The sequence below is a fragment of the Lithobates pipiens genome, unplaced genomic scaffold, assembly GCF_037356315.1.
Source record: "Lithobates pipiens isolate NorthernLeopardFrog02 unplaced genomic scaffold, aLitPip1_a1.2 Scaffold_18, whole genome shotgun sequence".
Classification (NCBI taxonomy): Eukaryota; Metazoa; Chordata; class Amphibia; order Anura; family Ranidae; genus Lithobates; species Lithobates pipiens.
The window spans coordinates 483309160-483322026 of NW_027507758.1; the positions used below are offsets into that span (position 1 = coordinate 483309160).

A 12867-nucleotide genomic window follows, 5' to 3' on the forward strand; every position below is an offset into this window, starting at 1 on the left:
AATTCAGGCAAAAATTTGGACCTGATTTGCCCCTGCTGTGAGCTGCAGCTAGTGTGAACCCAGCCTCACTCTAATATAGGCTGTGTGTACAGGGCAACAAATGTCACCGTGAAACTACATCAGTGCACAGCTTATGCAGGTGCACATAGGAAGGCTTATAAATGGATGCATCAAACATGTGTTACAGCAATGCACAGATGTGATGTGACGCCAGCTTTAGGCCTCATTTACATGGGTGCAGAATTCTGTACAGCATGAAGAAGGTGTATCACCAAACATGCAAGCATTTGCATGCGTACAGGGATGAATGAGAGTCCCTGGATACAAACTGCCTGCGTTCAGGGATGCTCATCTGTCTCTGTACAAATGCAAACACTTGGATGTGCAGTGACACGTGTGAAACCGCAACTTGTCATTGATTTTTACAGGCTACTGTAGGCAAACACCTGTCACTTCCGGGAGGCCCCTGGCCACATAAATACCTACCTTCGCTGGTAGGCCCTCTGTGCTCATGTGCATGAGACCATAAAACCTAATCACTATGTTCTTATATCAACATTAACGTGTTAATTAAATTTAAATGTAATTTTCAGTATTTTTAAATATGCCGTTTTAATTACAATCATACCTTGTGATCGTGCGATTAAATATTTGTTCCATCAGATCCTGTTATGTGCCTTTGTGCTGTTGTTCTATCACATAGTGATGGAGTTTACAACTGGCCATTTCAATACATGTTAGTTGCCACCCTCAGGAAGCCACCCCCTGAGAAATGCCTTTGAGCCATCACTGCAGTATATGCATGTAGGCTGCAGAAGCTCAACACTGCTAGGTGCAACAAAGTATGAAATAAAGGTGAAACAAGATTTATATTTAAAAAGTCAGTTATTTGGGATACCCAGTGCCTCCGCAAAGTAAAAGTAGTTTAAGCCGGCCATAAATGGATTGAATCTGGCTGGTTTTATCGGGAACTGACCAAGATTTGACCCATCTATGAGCAGGCTGATTGTTCCCAATTCGATCCATCAATTGACTTGGGTGCAATCAGCATTGCGGATTTTTAGCTTGTGATTATTAGCCAGCAGCTATAGCCAGTGACAATAATCATTGTGTTCTCCAAGCAGGAACGGGAGAACACAGTAGTTCCACGGGAGGGATTCCCCCATCAACACTGACTGACAAATCAAACGATTAGGTTTCCTGCGACGTGTGGTTGCAAGAAAGGAAATCAAATAATCTATGACATGCCTAAGTTAGCATTTATATTTACTAGTACAGGCAGTCCCCGGGTTACAAACATCCGACATTACAAACGACTCCTTCTTACAAACGAAGGGAGACAACAGGAAGTGAGAGGAAATCTACCCCTAGGAAGGGAAATTCTCTCCTGTAAGTGTTATCATGGGGAAAAAGGGGTCTCCACTGAAGCGGCGTCCCCAATACTTTTCCACAACAACCCAAAATTTTCAAAATCCAATTGTCGTAGGGACAGAAAGTGAGCTGTTTTTTTAAAGGTACCCTGTCCCCACTTCCGGGAGACCGGGCTGCGGCGAATTAGGTCAGCAGCTTCGCCACCCTCCTCTTCTGCTGGGCCAGTGAGAGAGCACAGCCCATTTTGCACATGCGCTGTAGAGACCCGGCTGTGAAGCAATGGTGGTGGCAGTACCCGACCAGCTGCGGTGCCCACGTCGCTGGATTCCAGGACAGGTAAGTGTCCTAATGTTAAAAGTCAGCAGCTACAGTATGTGTAGCTGCTGATTTTTTAAAGGGGTGAGCGGAACTCCTCTTTAAGAGCAAACCCACAGAGCCTATCTTGTTTGTAACCTGTAGCCTGTATTTACAAGCCATGAAATGCCCCACTGTCTGTGACTGGCATGACTTGCTGATATTTGTAGTTTCTCATCACCTGAAGGGCCCCTGACTGTGAGTCGTGCTGCCTGAGAGTGCTCTGGTCCTAAAGCCTAAGTGAATGTGACAGTAAGAAATAACCCAGAACTGAGTGGTATGCAGTAGTAGGACAAATAGCATAGACAAGCTGTGATGCCTTTCAGATGGAAGCCGTGCAAATCATATAATACAAGAGTGACGTCAATGCTGTCGTAATCCTGCAGGATGTTAAATTGATATAATTGATTAGTAGTGACTAGATTATTTAGCATGCCAAAAAATTGTAACAAGTCATTTATTGTAATGTATCATTTTCTTGCTACTGCAGTGCACACTAAGCTCAAGAACTTTCACAGTTCATACCCGGTATAAGAGCTCCAAGGCTGTGATTTTCTGCCTTTATATGGTTAAAGAACTCCCCAGTAGAGCTAACCATACAGGCTTAGATTGCTCTTCTTCAGCCTCAACAGCTAAAAGAAACAAATCGGTTGATTTCCTCTATCTGTGCTAAACAGCACAGATGGAGGAATCTGCTCTGCAGGCTATTATAGTCAGACAGCCTCGATTGCCTGAATACCCAAACAGTGACAGCATCTGATGGGATTCACGAATTGTTTGGCCAACACTTCTCTACTTGGCTTAGTTGACTTTTAACTGACTTTAGTCAAGCCCGGGAATGCCAACAGGGTCACCCATGGCTCAAATTTAAGCTGTATATGGCTAGCTTAAAGAGGAGCTCCAGTCATTTTTGTGTTTTATTAACTGATTCAGCCCTGGATGATTTTACCCCCTTCCTGACCAGAGCACTTTTTGCGGTTCGCCACTGCGTTGCTTTAACTGACACAATTGCACGGTCAAAAAATTGACGTCCCCCCCCACACACACAAATAAAGCTTTCTTTTGGTGGTATTTGAGCACCCCTGCGGTTTTTACTTTTTGCTATAATATCCCCCAGAAAAAAAAATATATAAACTTTTTTTCCTCAGTTTAGGCCTATATGTATTCTTCTTCTACATATTTTTGTTAAAAAAAAAAATGCAATAAACGTATATTGATTGGTTTGTGCAAAAGGTATAACGTCTACAAAAAGGGTTAGTTTTATGGCATTTTTATTATTAATTTTTTTTTACTAGTAATGGCGGCGATCTGCAATTTTTAATCAGGACTGCGACATTATGGCGGACACGTTGGACCATTTCGACACATTTTTGGGACCATTGGCATTTATACAGCGATCAGTGCTATAAAAATGCACTGATTACTGTAAAAAATGTCACTGGCAGGGAAGGGGTTAACACTAGGGAGCGACCAAGGGGTTAATTGTGTTTCCTAGTGTGTGTTCTAACTGAAGCGGGGAGGGGACGGTGTAGGGGAGATGACAGATCGCTGTTCATACTCTGTATGAACAGATGATTAGTCTCTTCTCCCCTCAGAGAACCAGAAACTGTGTTTACACACACAGATCCCAGTTCTCCCTGTGCCCCGAGCGATCGCGGGAGCCCGGTGGTGATCGTGACTGCCGGGCACTCACATCTGCTCCGTAGACGAGCAGGGGGTGCGTGCGCATGCCCCTAGTGGCCACAGAGCGAAACGACGTTCACCTAGCCGCGCCATTCTGCTGCAGTAAAGCTGTGGTGGCTGGTCGGCAAGTGGTTAAAAGTCACTTTTAACCACTTAGAAAAAAACAAAAAACTAGCCCCCGACATTTAAAAAACAGACATTCACCTGTCCCAGGATCCAGCAGTGTGTTTACCTGAGCTGTTTCTTTCCTTGGTCCTCTGTCCCTGGTGCCAGCATCTCAACTAGACACCCGGCTGTGATGGCCTGCGGCTTAACAACCAGGTGCACACTAAGCATGCTTGAGCCACACTGCACATTGTGAATGGTCCTGCAGTCTTCTGCAATCTTTCACCTTTTCCATAAGACTGCAGGGAGGGAGGGGGGAATGGAGAACTACCACTCGGATCGCCTAGGTGATCGAAGTGGGAGTGGGTACCTGTCAGCTGATCTCTGCCGTGGAGGCAGATGACAGGTCTTTGTCTGCTCCGCATTGCAGAGTAGACACAGCCCCACCATCCTCCTATGGGGAAATCGGATGGAAGCGGACCGCCTGTCCATTTCCATCCAATCCAATTCGATCCGCCAGAAAATAGGACCACCATCTGTCTGTTTTTTTTGCGGGCAGGATCGCATGGCGCTGGGTGTCAACGGACATGTGTCCTCTGACATCCACCACTCCATAGAGGAGACTGGAGTCTGTATGAAAGGGCCCTAACTTATTACATGGATTAAAAGGTGAACCTAGCCTTGAAATGTAGTAGAATTTTATTTTTATCTATTTATTACATGTACTTGTATAGCGCCATCAATTTACTCAGTGCTTTAGAATGTAGTGCATTTTTACGTTCTCATTTATTTTATTTTTTTTATTTCTTTTGTCACCAGACAGCTGCTTAGTAATCTTTGCTTTTATTTCTACTGTTGTTGTTTTGTAGTTTCTTTCTGTTTTGTAATACTTCACCTTTTCTCAGCCTATTGCGCAATTACGACCACATAGACAAGTGCAGATGTTCCTGTCAGCTACTTATCTCTAGAAAAACGGCAGCATATGTCTAAGGCCTCTTCCACAATTGTGTGACTTGTCCTGCGACTTGGGACTACAAAGTCATGACAAGTCCTACCCCATGATTTCCAATGAGTACTGTTTATATCTGTAAGACTTCAAAGTGTGGTCAGTAACTTTGAGGGGAGGGACTGTTGTATGTTGTTGTGTTTTATTTATTTATTTTGGTCCGATTTTGATGCGACTTCAAGTTGCATCAAAGTCATGTGAATTTCAGGTTGCAAAAGTGTGAAAGAGGCCCTTTGGAAAATCTGAGGCTTGGGACTCTGAAAACACATAGTAGTGTGGTGTGCTGGAATATTGTACCATGTTAGCGCCTGAAAAAACATGAAGAGATTGTGACATTCATCCACACCTCCTCCATTCACAGAACACCTTGTATGCAGTGAAAAGAATACAGGAGGGTTTATGAATGGCTGGGGTGGAGACCATGTGACTATTGGCTTTAACTGTACATTTTAGCGCCGCATCTTTGGCATTTACTGTAGTGTATGGGAGGAATAAAATGAACAATTTAGTGCATGCAGAGACTGCAACACATGGGGCATGCGGAGCGTAACTCGGGCCTTGCCCCTGCTCTCTCCTCACTGGCTGTGATTGACAGCAGCAGAAGTAGCTGCATGCAGAAGGTTTTGACCTTAAAGACCCTTTTTTGAAAATTGGCAGCTAAATACCTTTTCGTCACATGACCGCCCTCCGTTCGCCTCCCTCGATCTAAGGACTACAGTGGGAGGGGCTGAGATTTCCCTCTGATGTCAGTCGGGCGGTCACTTGACCACACAACGGCAATGTGAAAAAGGTATTTAGCTGCTGAATTTTCAAAACACAGATCCTGTATAGTATATCATTATAGAGGGGCTGGCAGCAATTGGGAACAGTAACTTTGAGGGGAGGGATTGTTGTATGTTGTGTGTTTTTTTTTTTTTTTTTTTTTTTTTTTATCAACTCACACACTATGAAGAGAGAGGGAGAAGGAGAGCAATGGGATGATGGAGGCATGTAAACTGAGCACAATATCATGAATCGGCAGCCATAATTACCATGGTCAACACTAAGGGGGACACAGGAACAGGCAGGATCAACCAGGTTTTTTACAGCATACAAAGGGACAAATGACACAGCGGAAGCACTATGCGGTTTAACATGCTTTAAAGGAACAGGATTTTTTTTTATTTTATTTTTTATTTTTAGGTTACAACCTCTTTTTATCCCCATGGTGCTAGCCCTTCCCGGCCCTTTAATGGGTTTTAGATGCCGGGGGACGGTTTGTGGTCATGTGACCGCTGTGATTGGCAGTCACATGATCGGAAAGCTCTCGATCACAAGAAACAATCGGGAGCTTTTCATAACTGCTGGTAACTGCCGGGAGCGCTCAGGGTAGGTATGTGCGCTCGGCACACTGTATTTACATTCTGGTACGCAAATATGCAGCTGCTCAGCGTTAAGGCCCACCCACTCAGAGGCTGCACACTTGCATACTGTCAGCACCAAGAGGTTAATGGTAAAAATAAAAAAAACTTGTACTTTTTTTAGAACCACTTTAAGCTGAAGTTTAGGTATAGCAATTTTTAGTTATATTACCTATTCCAATCTAGCTTGGACCACTAGTGTAAGTATGTGTGTTTCATGCAAAAAAAAAAAAACAGCCAACACTCCAGTGCTCAAAGGGATAGTCACCAGACCAGCGCAATGTATGTGGTCCATGTTCCCTTTTGGAACAATGTTTCAGTGGTGCAGTCCTCAGAAAGGGGAATCCAACCATATACTGCAAAAGAACATACAGGAGGCACAAACCCCTAGTGCATTACCCAAGGTTTATTAAAAAAAGACATAAAGCCGATAAAATATTCAGAAAACGACAAAAGCAACCTTCATGACCACAATCTCTGATGGTCAACCCAGGTGGCAACAAATGACCAGATTATAGGTGATGTCGGCAAATTTACACGTTTTGGGGATGCATCTGAGTAGGGCTGTCCCGATACTAGTATCGGGACCAATACTGAGCATTTGTGCGAGTACTTGAACAAATGCTCCCGATGCCTGATCCGATACCTGGGAGAGGCAGTGTTTCTTCACATTAGGCGACCCGGCGCAACCGCAAGTCAGCGGGCGGAACAATGGAAGTGACGCTGGTGTCGACGTCAGCGTTTGGACATCCCGACGCTCATCTTGGTACACCCTGCAATCGGCTGCAGTAAGCCAGCAGCAGACATCTTGTTACACCCAGCCCATATAGTTCGGGCTGGGTGTAACAAGATGACCACTGTTGCTTTTATGCGGCGAGTGCAAGGAGTACCAAGATGGGTGTCACAGGCAGCCTTTCCTTTCATGGCATTTCAGTGCCTGCCCATCGGTGCCCATAAATACCACCTATCAGTGCCCAATGCCTGTAAGTGCCGCCTATCAGTGCCAGACACCTATCAATGCCACCTATCAGTGCCAGCCACCTGTCAGTCCCATTTATCAGTGCCAGCCACCTGTCAGTCCCATTTATCAGTGCCAGCCACCTGTCAGTCCCATTTATCAGTGCCAGCCACCTGTCAGTCCCATTTATCAGTGCCAGCCACCTGTCAGTCCCATTTATCAGTGCCAGCCACCTGTCAGTCCCATTTATCAGTGCCAGCCACCTGTCAGTCCCATTTATCAGTGCCAGCCACTTGTGCCATCTATCATTGCCAACCATTTGTCAGTTCCAGCCATCAGTCAGTGCTCATCAGTGCTGCATATCAGTACCACCTAATCTGTATTGTCCTCTGAAAAGTGAAAACGGTCACATGACATTAAAAGAAAAGTATTGGCACTTGTACTTGGTCTTAAAGTGGTATCGGGACAACCCTACATCTGCCGACATCACCTATAGTCTGGTCACTTATGCCACACTGGTTGACCATCAGAGATTGCGATCATGCATGTTGCTTCTGTTCTTTAAGTATTTCATTGGCTATGTGGCTTTGTTTTGTTTACTAAACTTTGGGAAATGCACTAGGCGTTTGCGCCTTCTGTGTGTTCTTTTGCAGTATGTATGTTTCATAACTGTGGGATCGTCTTGGAAGCTGTTTTTTGCTCTAGTAGACACCACTACTTCAGTGTTTGCTAGCTTTTAGGTCCTGTGTCGAGCAGGCGGCCTGCTGCATGGTGAACACAGAGGGTCCTTTCACACTGAGGGCAGGTTTGAAGTCGTGTTCAGTTGAACTCGCACGATTTCAAACCCGCATTTCATTACGAATTTGGGGGGCAATTTAAAAAAAAGACATCTGTGCAGGTTCATGCACAGATGTCTATAGAAAATTGCTCAATGAAGTCGCCAAAAGTAGTGCCGGAACTACTTTTGGAAATCAGTGTGGTGCCACAAAGTCGGCGTCGCACGGATTGGGGCAGCGCTCTTGCAATAGGCTGCGATTTTGACATGTGAAATCGCACCGATGGGTACGGAGGCTTAGGGTCGCTCAGTCAGCATGTGCTCCTTGGTCGCTCGCTTGGCATCTTGATATCGCAACCCCTGCCTCTCCACCTGGCCCAATCAAATAATTCTTTGCACTTGAGAAAATGCAAAGTGTTCTGAGTAGTGCCGGGGACCTGAAAGCTAGAGGGATATTTAGTCAAGACAAATGTTGCCAGTTATTTGAAATGCATGTGCCTTCTCTCATACATGCACAGTGCTAGGTATTTATATTTGTGAACAATGTCTCAAGTAGTCAGAATGCTAATCTAAATAAAGGAAGGAACATGCAAGGAGAACGTAGGCAGCAGCAATGCGATTTGTTTATTTGATTACCGTAGTTTAAAATATGTCCCTGGGAAATGTAGTGATGGATGTGCAATTCTTATTTGAGAATGTTTAGTGTCATATTAAGATGGAATACAGAGCTAGGCGGGGGTGGAGAGGACATGACGGGCTCAGACGGGATTGGTGGGGGGGGGGGGGGGATAGAAAATCCTCGTAAGACAAGCGGGGACATCAGGAGCCTGCAGAGAGCTGGGACAGAAGCTTACTGCTAGGTGGATGGGGGCTTGACAAGTATTCAGAGGATGTTGGCAAGGGAAGACAGCGAGTGGGAGTTGTCAGGAACAGACAGTGAATGAGGATTGTCAGGAAAGTGTTGTCAGGGACAGGCAGTCAGCAGCTGTTGTCACATACGGATTGTTGTCGCAGTCAGCCAGGATTTAGAAGAAGCTTTCTGATTCCAGTCTTTTAAAATCCTTTAAGAATTTGTCTTTATGGTCACAGCTGGGTTCATTACTGAGGTAGGAAATTTAGTTTTTTTTTTTCTCATTTAAATAGGGTAAAAACACGCGGTAGCTTTACTAAGGATAATAATGTGTCCCAGAAGGAGCCTACGATGTCACTCAACGTATGCCCATCGAACACGTTCCTGGACGGGGTGATAGAACAACTGCCAATAGGTTAACCAACGTCAGCCTAAATAAGAAAATATGGTGCCGAGGCTTTATTTAAAGTGATCACATCACTAAGTCCTGACGCACCTCCAATCAGAAAGGTGTCCAGTCGGGGATTGTACAATTTCCAGCTGATCACCAGCTGATTCAGCCTGGGTTCACACTGGTACGACAAATGCTCCAACATTGGGAGCTCATGTCGCATGACGTGTGAAAAATCAATGTTTCCCTATGACTGCCGTCTTTACTGGTCCGACACAAGTCGGTCTGACTTTGAAAATGCTCCCTGCACTACTTTGGTCCTACTTCAGCCCATTGAATATAATTGAAATCGGATCAAAATATGATCCTTGTCCTAACCAATCTGACTTGTGACATCTGAAATGGTGATTACAGCAACAGTAAAAAGAATTTTGTCAGGCTGGGTTCACACTGGTACCACATGACAGTCGTACCACTTTAAGTCCGACTTCAATGAACCAGGATCAGACTTTGAACTCCATGCCAAATTCAAATAAAAAAAAAAGGCATGGGTTCTGTCTCCAAGAGCATACCAGGCCCTTCTGTCTGGTATGGATTTTCAGGGGAACCCCCACGCCAAAAAGACAGCGTTGGGGTTCCCCCCAAAGTCCATACCAGACCCTTATCCGCGCACACAGCCCCCCCCGAACCGTACCAGTCTGCATGCCCTCAACATGAGGGGAGGGGTGGGTGCTTTGGGACGGGCACAAGCTGCACAGTTTCTTGCAAAGAGACTTGTTTGTTTGCACAATTCATATGAATTTGCACATTTTTTGTTCTTAGATTATTTTATTGTTCAGAATTTGTCTATCAATTTTTTGCACCTTGTACTTTGGTATCAGTCACTTTATATTGTATTGTGAAGAGTTTTTATATATATATATATTTTTTTTTATGTATTCATTTATATTTGTACTACTACCTTTAGCAAAACATTGTCCCTTGTTCGAATATTTTGGCTATTTTGTTTTTTGTGTTTGAACAGCGCAGCACCACCCCCATCTTTTTAACATTTCTGTATAAGGGTATGGGCTGACCCTTATTCGGTGCCTGCAGCAGTTCTTTACTTATTTTATATACTTACACGGTAGCACAGGAATATTTATATAATTTTATCATCGGCATTGGCACCCCCCCAGTGCAGCGTGCGCTTAAAGGAGTCGACATACAGCCACGGGATCGTGCCGACCTGCTGCAGTATAATGATGGCGGATGATCGGAAAGTGGTTAATGGCGCACAGGAAATTTTTTTGAAAGTTGAAATTTAAAGAAATTTCAATCTATTGAGACCAAAAATGTTTGGGGCTTGTGGCACATAAGAAGCTCATGTCCTTTTTCAATCTTCAAAGGACACTACGCTCTGGTGTGAACAGACACAACTGAAAACCATGGTACGCTGTGTTTTGGAGCTTCAAGCTCCATAAGGCCCCTTTCACTCTGGGCAGGGGGCGGCGTCGGCTGTAAAACGGCGCTATTTTTAGCGGCCATTTACTGCCAATTTTGCGGTGTTATTCGGCCACTAGTGGGGCACTTTTACCCCCTCCCCCACTAGTGGCCGAGAAAGCGCTTTGCAGTGGTTTTAAACCTGCTGCAGCAGCGCTATTCTGGCATTATAGCCGCGCTGCCCCATTGATTTTAATGGGCAGATGCGGTGAAGGAGCGGTGTAGAACTGCAACTAACGATTATTTTCATAATCGATTAATCAGCCGATTATTTTTTTTATTAATCGGATAAAATCATAAAAAAAAAAAAATGTAATGTGCCATTTTTTTCATTTTATTTACAAGTAATAATGAAAAAACTGAGTGTTAAACTCAAACTGCAGAATAAAAAAACGTTAAACGTTACACAACTTTGCAGCAGTGCAAAAACATTCTGAAAAGAGGTGAACTATAACTGTTCAAGAAACTTTGATTTTGAATGTAAAATAGTTAACACGTTAACATGCTCGGGGCTAAGGCTGGCTCTCTTTTTACAAATGATGTTGCCTGCAGCAGAAAAGAGGCGCTCCGATGGAGTAGAGGTGCCTGGGATGCACAAGAAGGATTTCGTAAGTTTTGCCAAAGTAGGATATTTATCTTGGTTACCCTTCCACCAATTCAAAGGGTTTCCCTCCTTTGGAGGTGGCTTCTCAGCAAAATAGGCCTGAACTTCATTTCGGACTGGTGTGTGAATATCCACCTCAAGTTGTCCCTCTTCTACTAAAGGAGTATGTCAAGTAGAGAATGAGATGCTGTAGATGTTGAAGGCTCAGCATCTCTAGTTACAGGTGACGTGGTGGTCATTTTCTTCTTCTCTAGCATCTCCCTTCTGAAAGCAAGTGCCTCTGTCTGTACTTTTGCCTGCACGTTTATGATCTGTTCTGGTGATAAAAAATGTTGTCATCTAAATCTAAAAGGATTACGGTGTTTGGGACGTGTTCAAGGATCCCCTTCCATCTGCTTTGACGTTGGTCTGTTGCAGTAGCTTGGAAGCTCTTTAGCGGAGATGTTTCAGAAGAAGCACCTTCATTGGACTGCAACAGCCCCTTTACCAGTGCCGGCACGGATAAGGTGGCATATTCTTGGCCACTCATGAATACAGTGCAGCATTCAAAGGGCTTAAGAGCAGTGGAAAGTTCTTCAAGAATACTCCTCTGGTCTGGTTTTAAGTCCAGATAATGTTTGCCACTTTGTGTAACTGATGGGTCAGACAGAGTTTCAGTTTTTCGGCCACCTTTGTTCAGCGAGTCGTTCAACCATATAGTAAGTGCTATTCCATCTTGTGCTTACATCTTGAAGAAACTTGTGCTCAGATGTACCAGTTTGCTTTTGTTTCTCCTTGAATTGCTGCTGGCTAGCTCACTTATTTTTAAATGTTCATCTAGTCCTCTTGCAGCACTAATGGCTCTCTCAATTCCAAAATTCTTTAATGCAGCACTGATCACCAGCCGCAAGGAGTGGCCAGTGCAGCGGATACTGGCCCAGCCATGCTTGTCCGCCAGGATATTCGCAGCAGCCACAATATTTGCTCCATTGTCATGCACAATGGCAATTATTTTCTGAGCCGGAATTTCACATTTTTCAGTGACCTCCTCCAACCATTCTGCAATATTTGCTGCTGTATGTCTGTCTTCCAGAGGCATGGTAGTGAGGCAGATAGAAATCTTCCAATCCTCTATGTAGTGGAATGTAATGCCAAGGAAAGCCTCAGTCACTATACTTGTCCATATGTCTGCAGTAATGGCAATTCTGCTCTCGTTAGCGCTGATGGCATCCTTCACATTCTGAAATGCCTCCTGGTACTTTCTGTCCACTAGTTTGATAAAATGGGTTCACTGATCATGCTTTTAAATCCTCGGTATTCAACCATGGACAGTGGCCACATGTCGGTGAATAGCAGTTTCATGACAATCTGTTATAACTGCTGATTGTTGGGGAGTGCACGGACAATTTTGCTGCACAAACTCTGTCATGGTGCGCTGTTTGTTTCTGCAATGAAAAAGATATGTATGATTGATTAGTATGCAGGAAAAGCTATTTCTGTGTAACTCTATATATCATTTCGGGTTTAACTTGCCGTCCTGTTTCGCCTTCCACTGTGAACCCCACATGTTTCCGCTTCATGTGCTTGTTCATTGTTGTTGTGCTTCCGTGTCATGCAAATTTCAATTTTACAAAGTTTGCAGGTGACCACCTTCTTTGCAGCATTTAAATTTAAAATGCTCCCATGCCTTAGAAGATTTGGGTCGCACACCCTTTTGAGGTGTGAGGTCATTGTGTCAGCAGCACCCTCTGCCATTTTTTTTGCAGCTAGAAGTTAAAAAAAAAATAAAAAAAATTAATAAAAATAAATCGGAGACCGAGTGCAATAATATTATGTATGTATTACAGTTTTATAAAAATGATTCTTCAATATTTATATGCACTGCTATTCCTCCCAGGAACACCAATGA

At 44.1% G+C, this 12867-nt stretch overlaps 1 protein-coding gene across 5 annotated transcripts in view; it reads left to right on the forward strand.

Moving 5' to 3' along the window:
• Positions 1 to 12867, forward strand: part of DGKD (diacylglycerol kinase delta) — a 151796-nt gene that overhangs the window by 15971 nt on the left and 122958 nt on the right. The window lies entirely within an intron of this gene.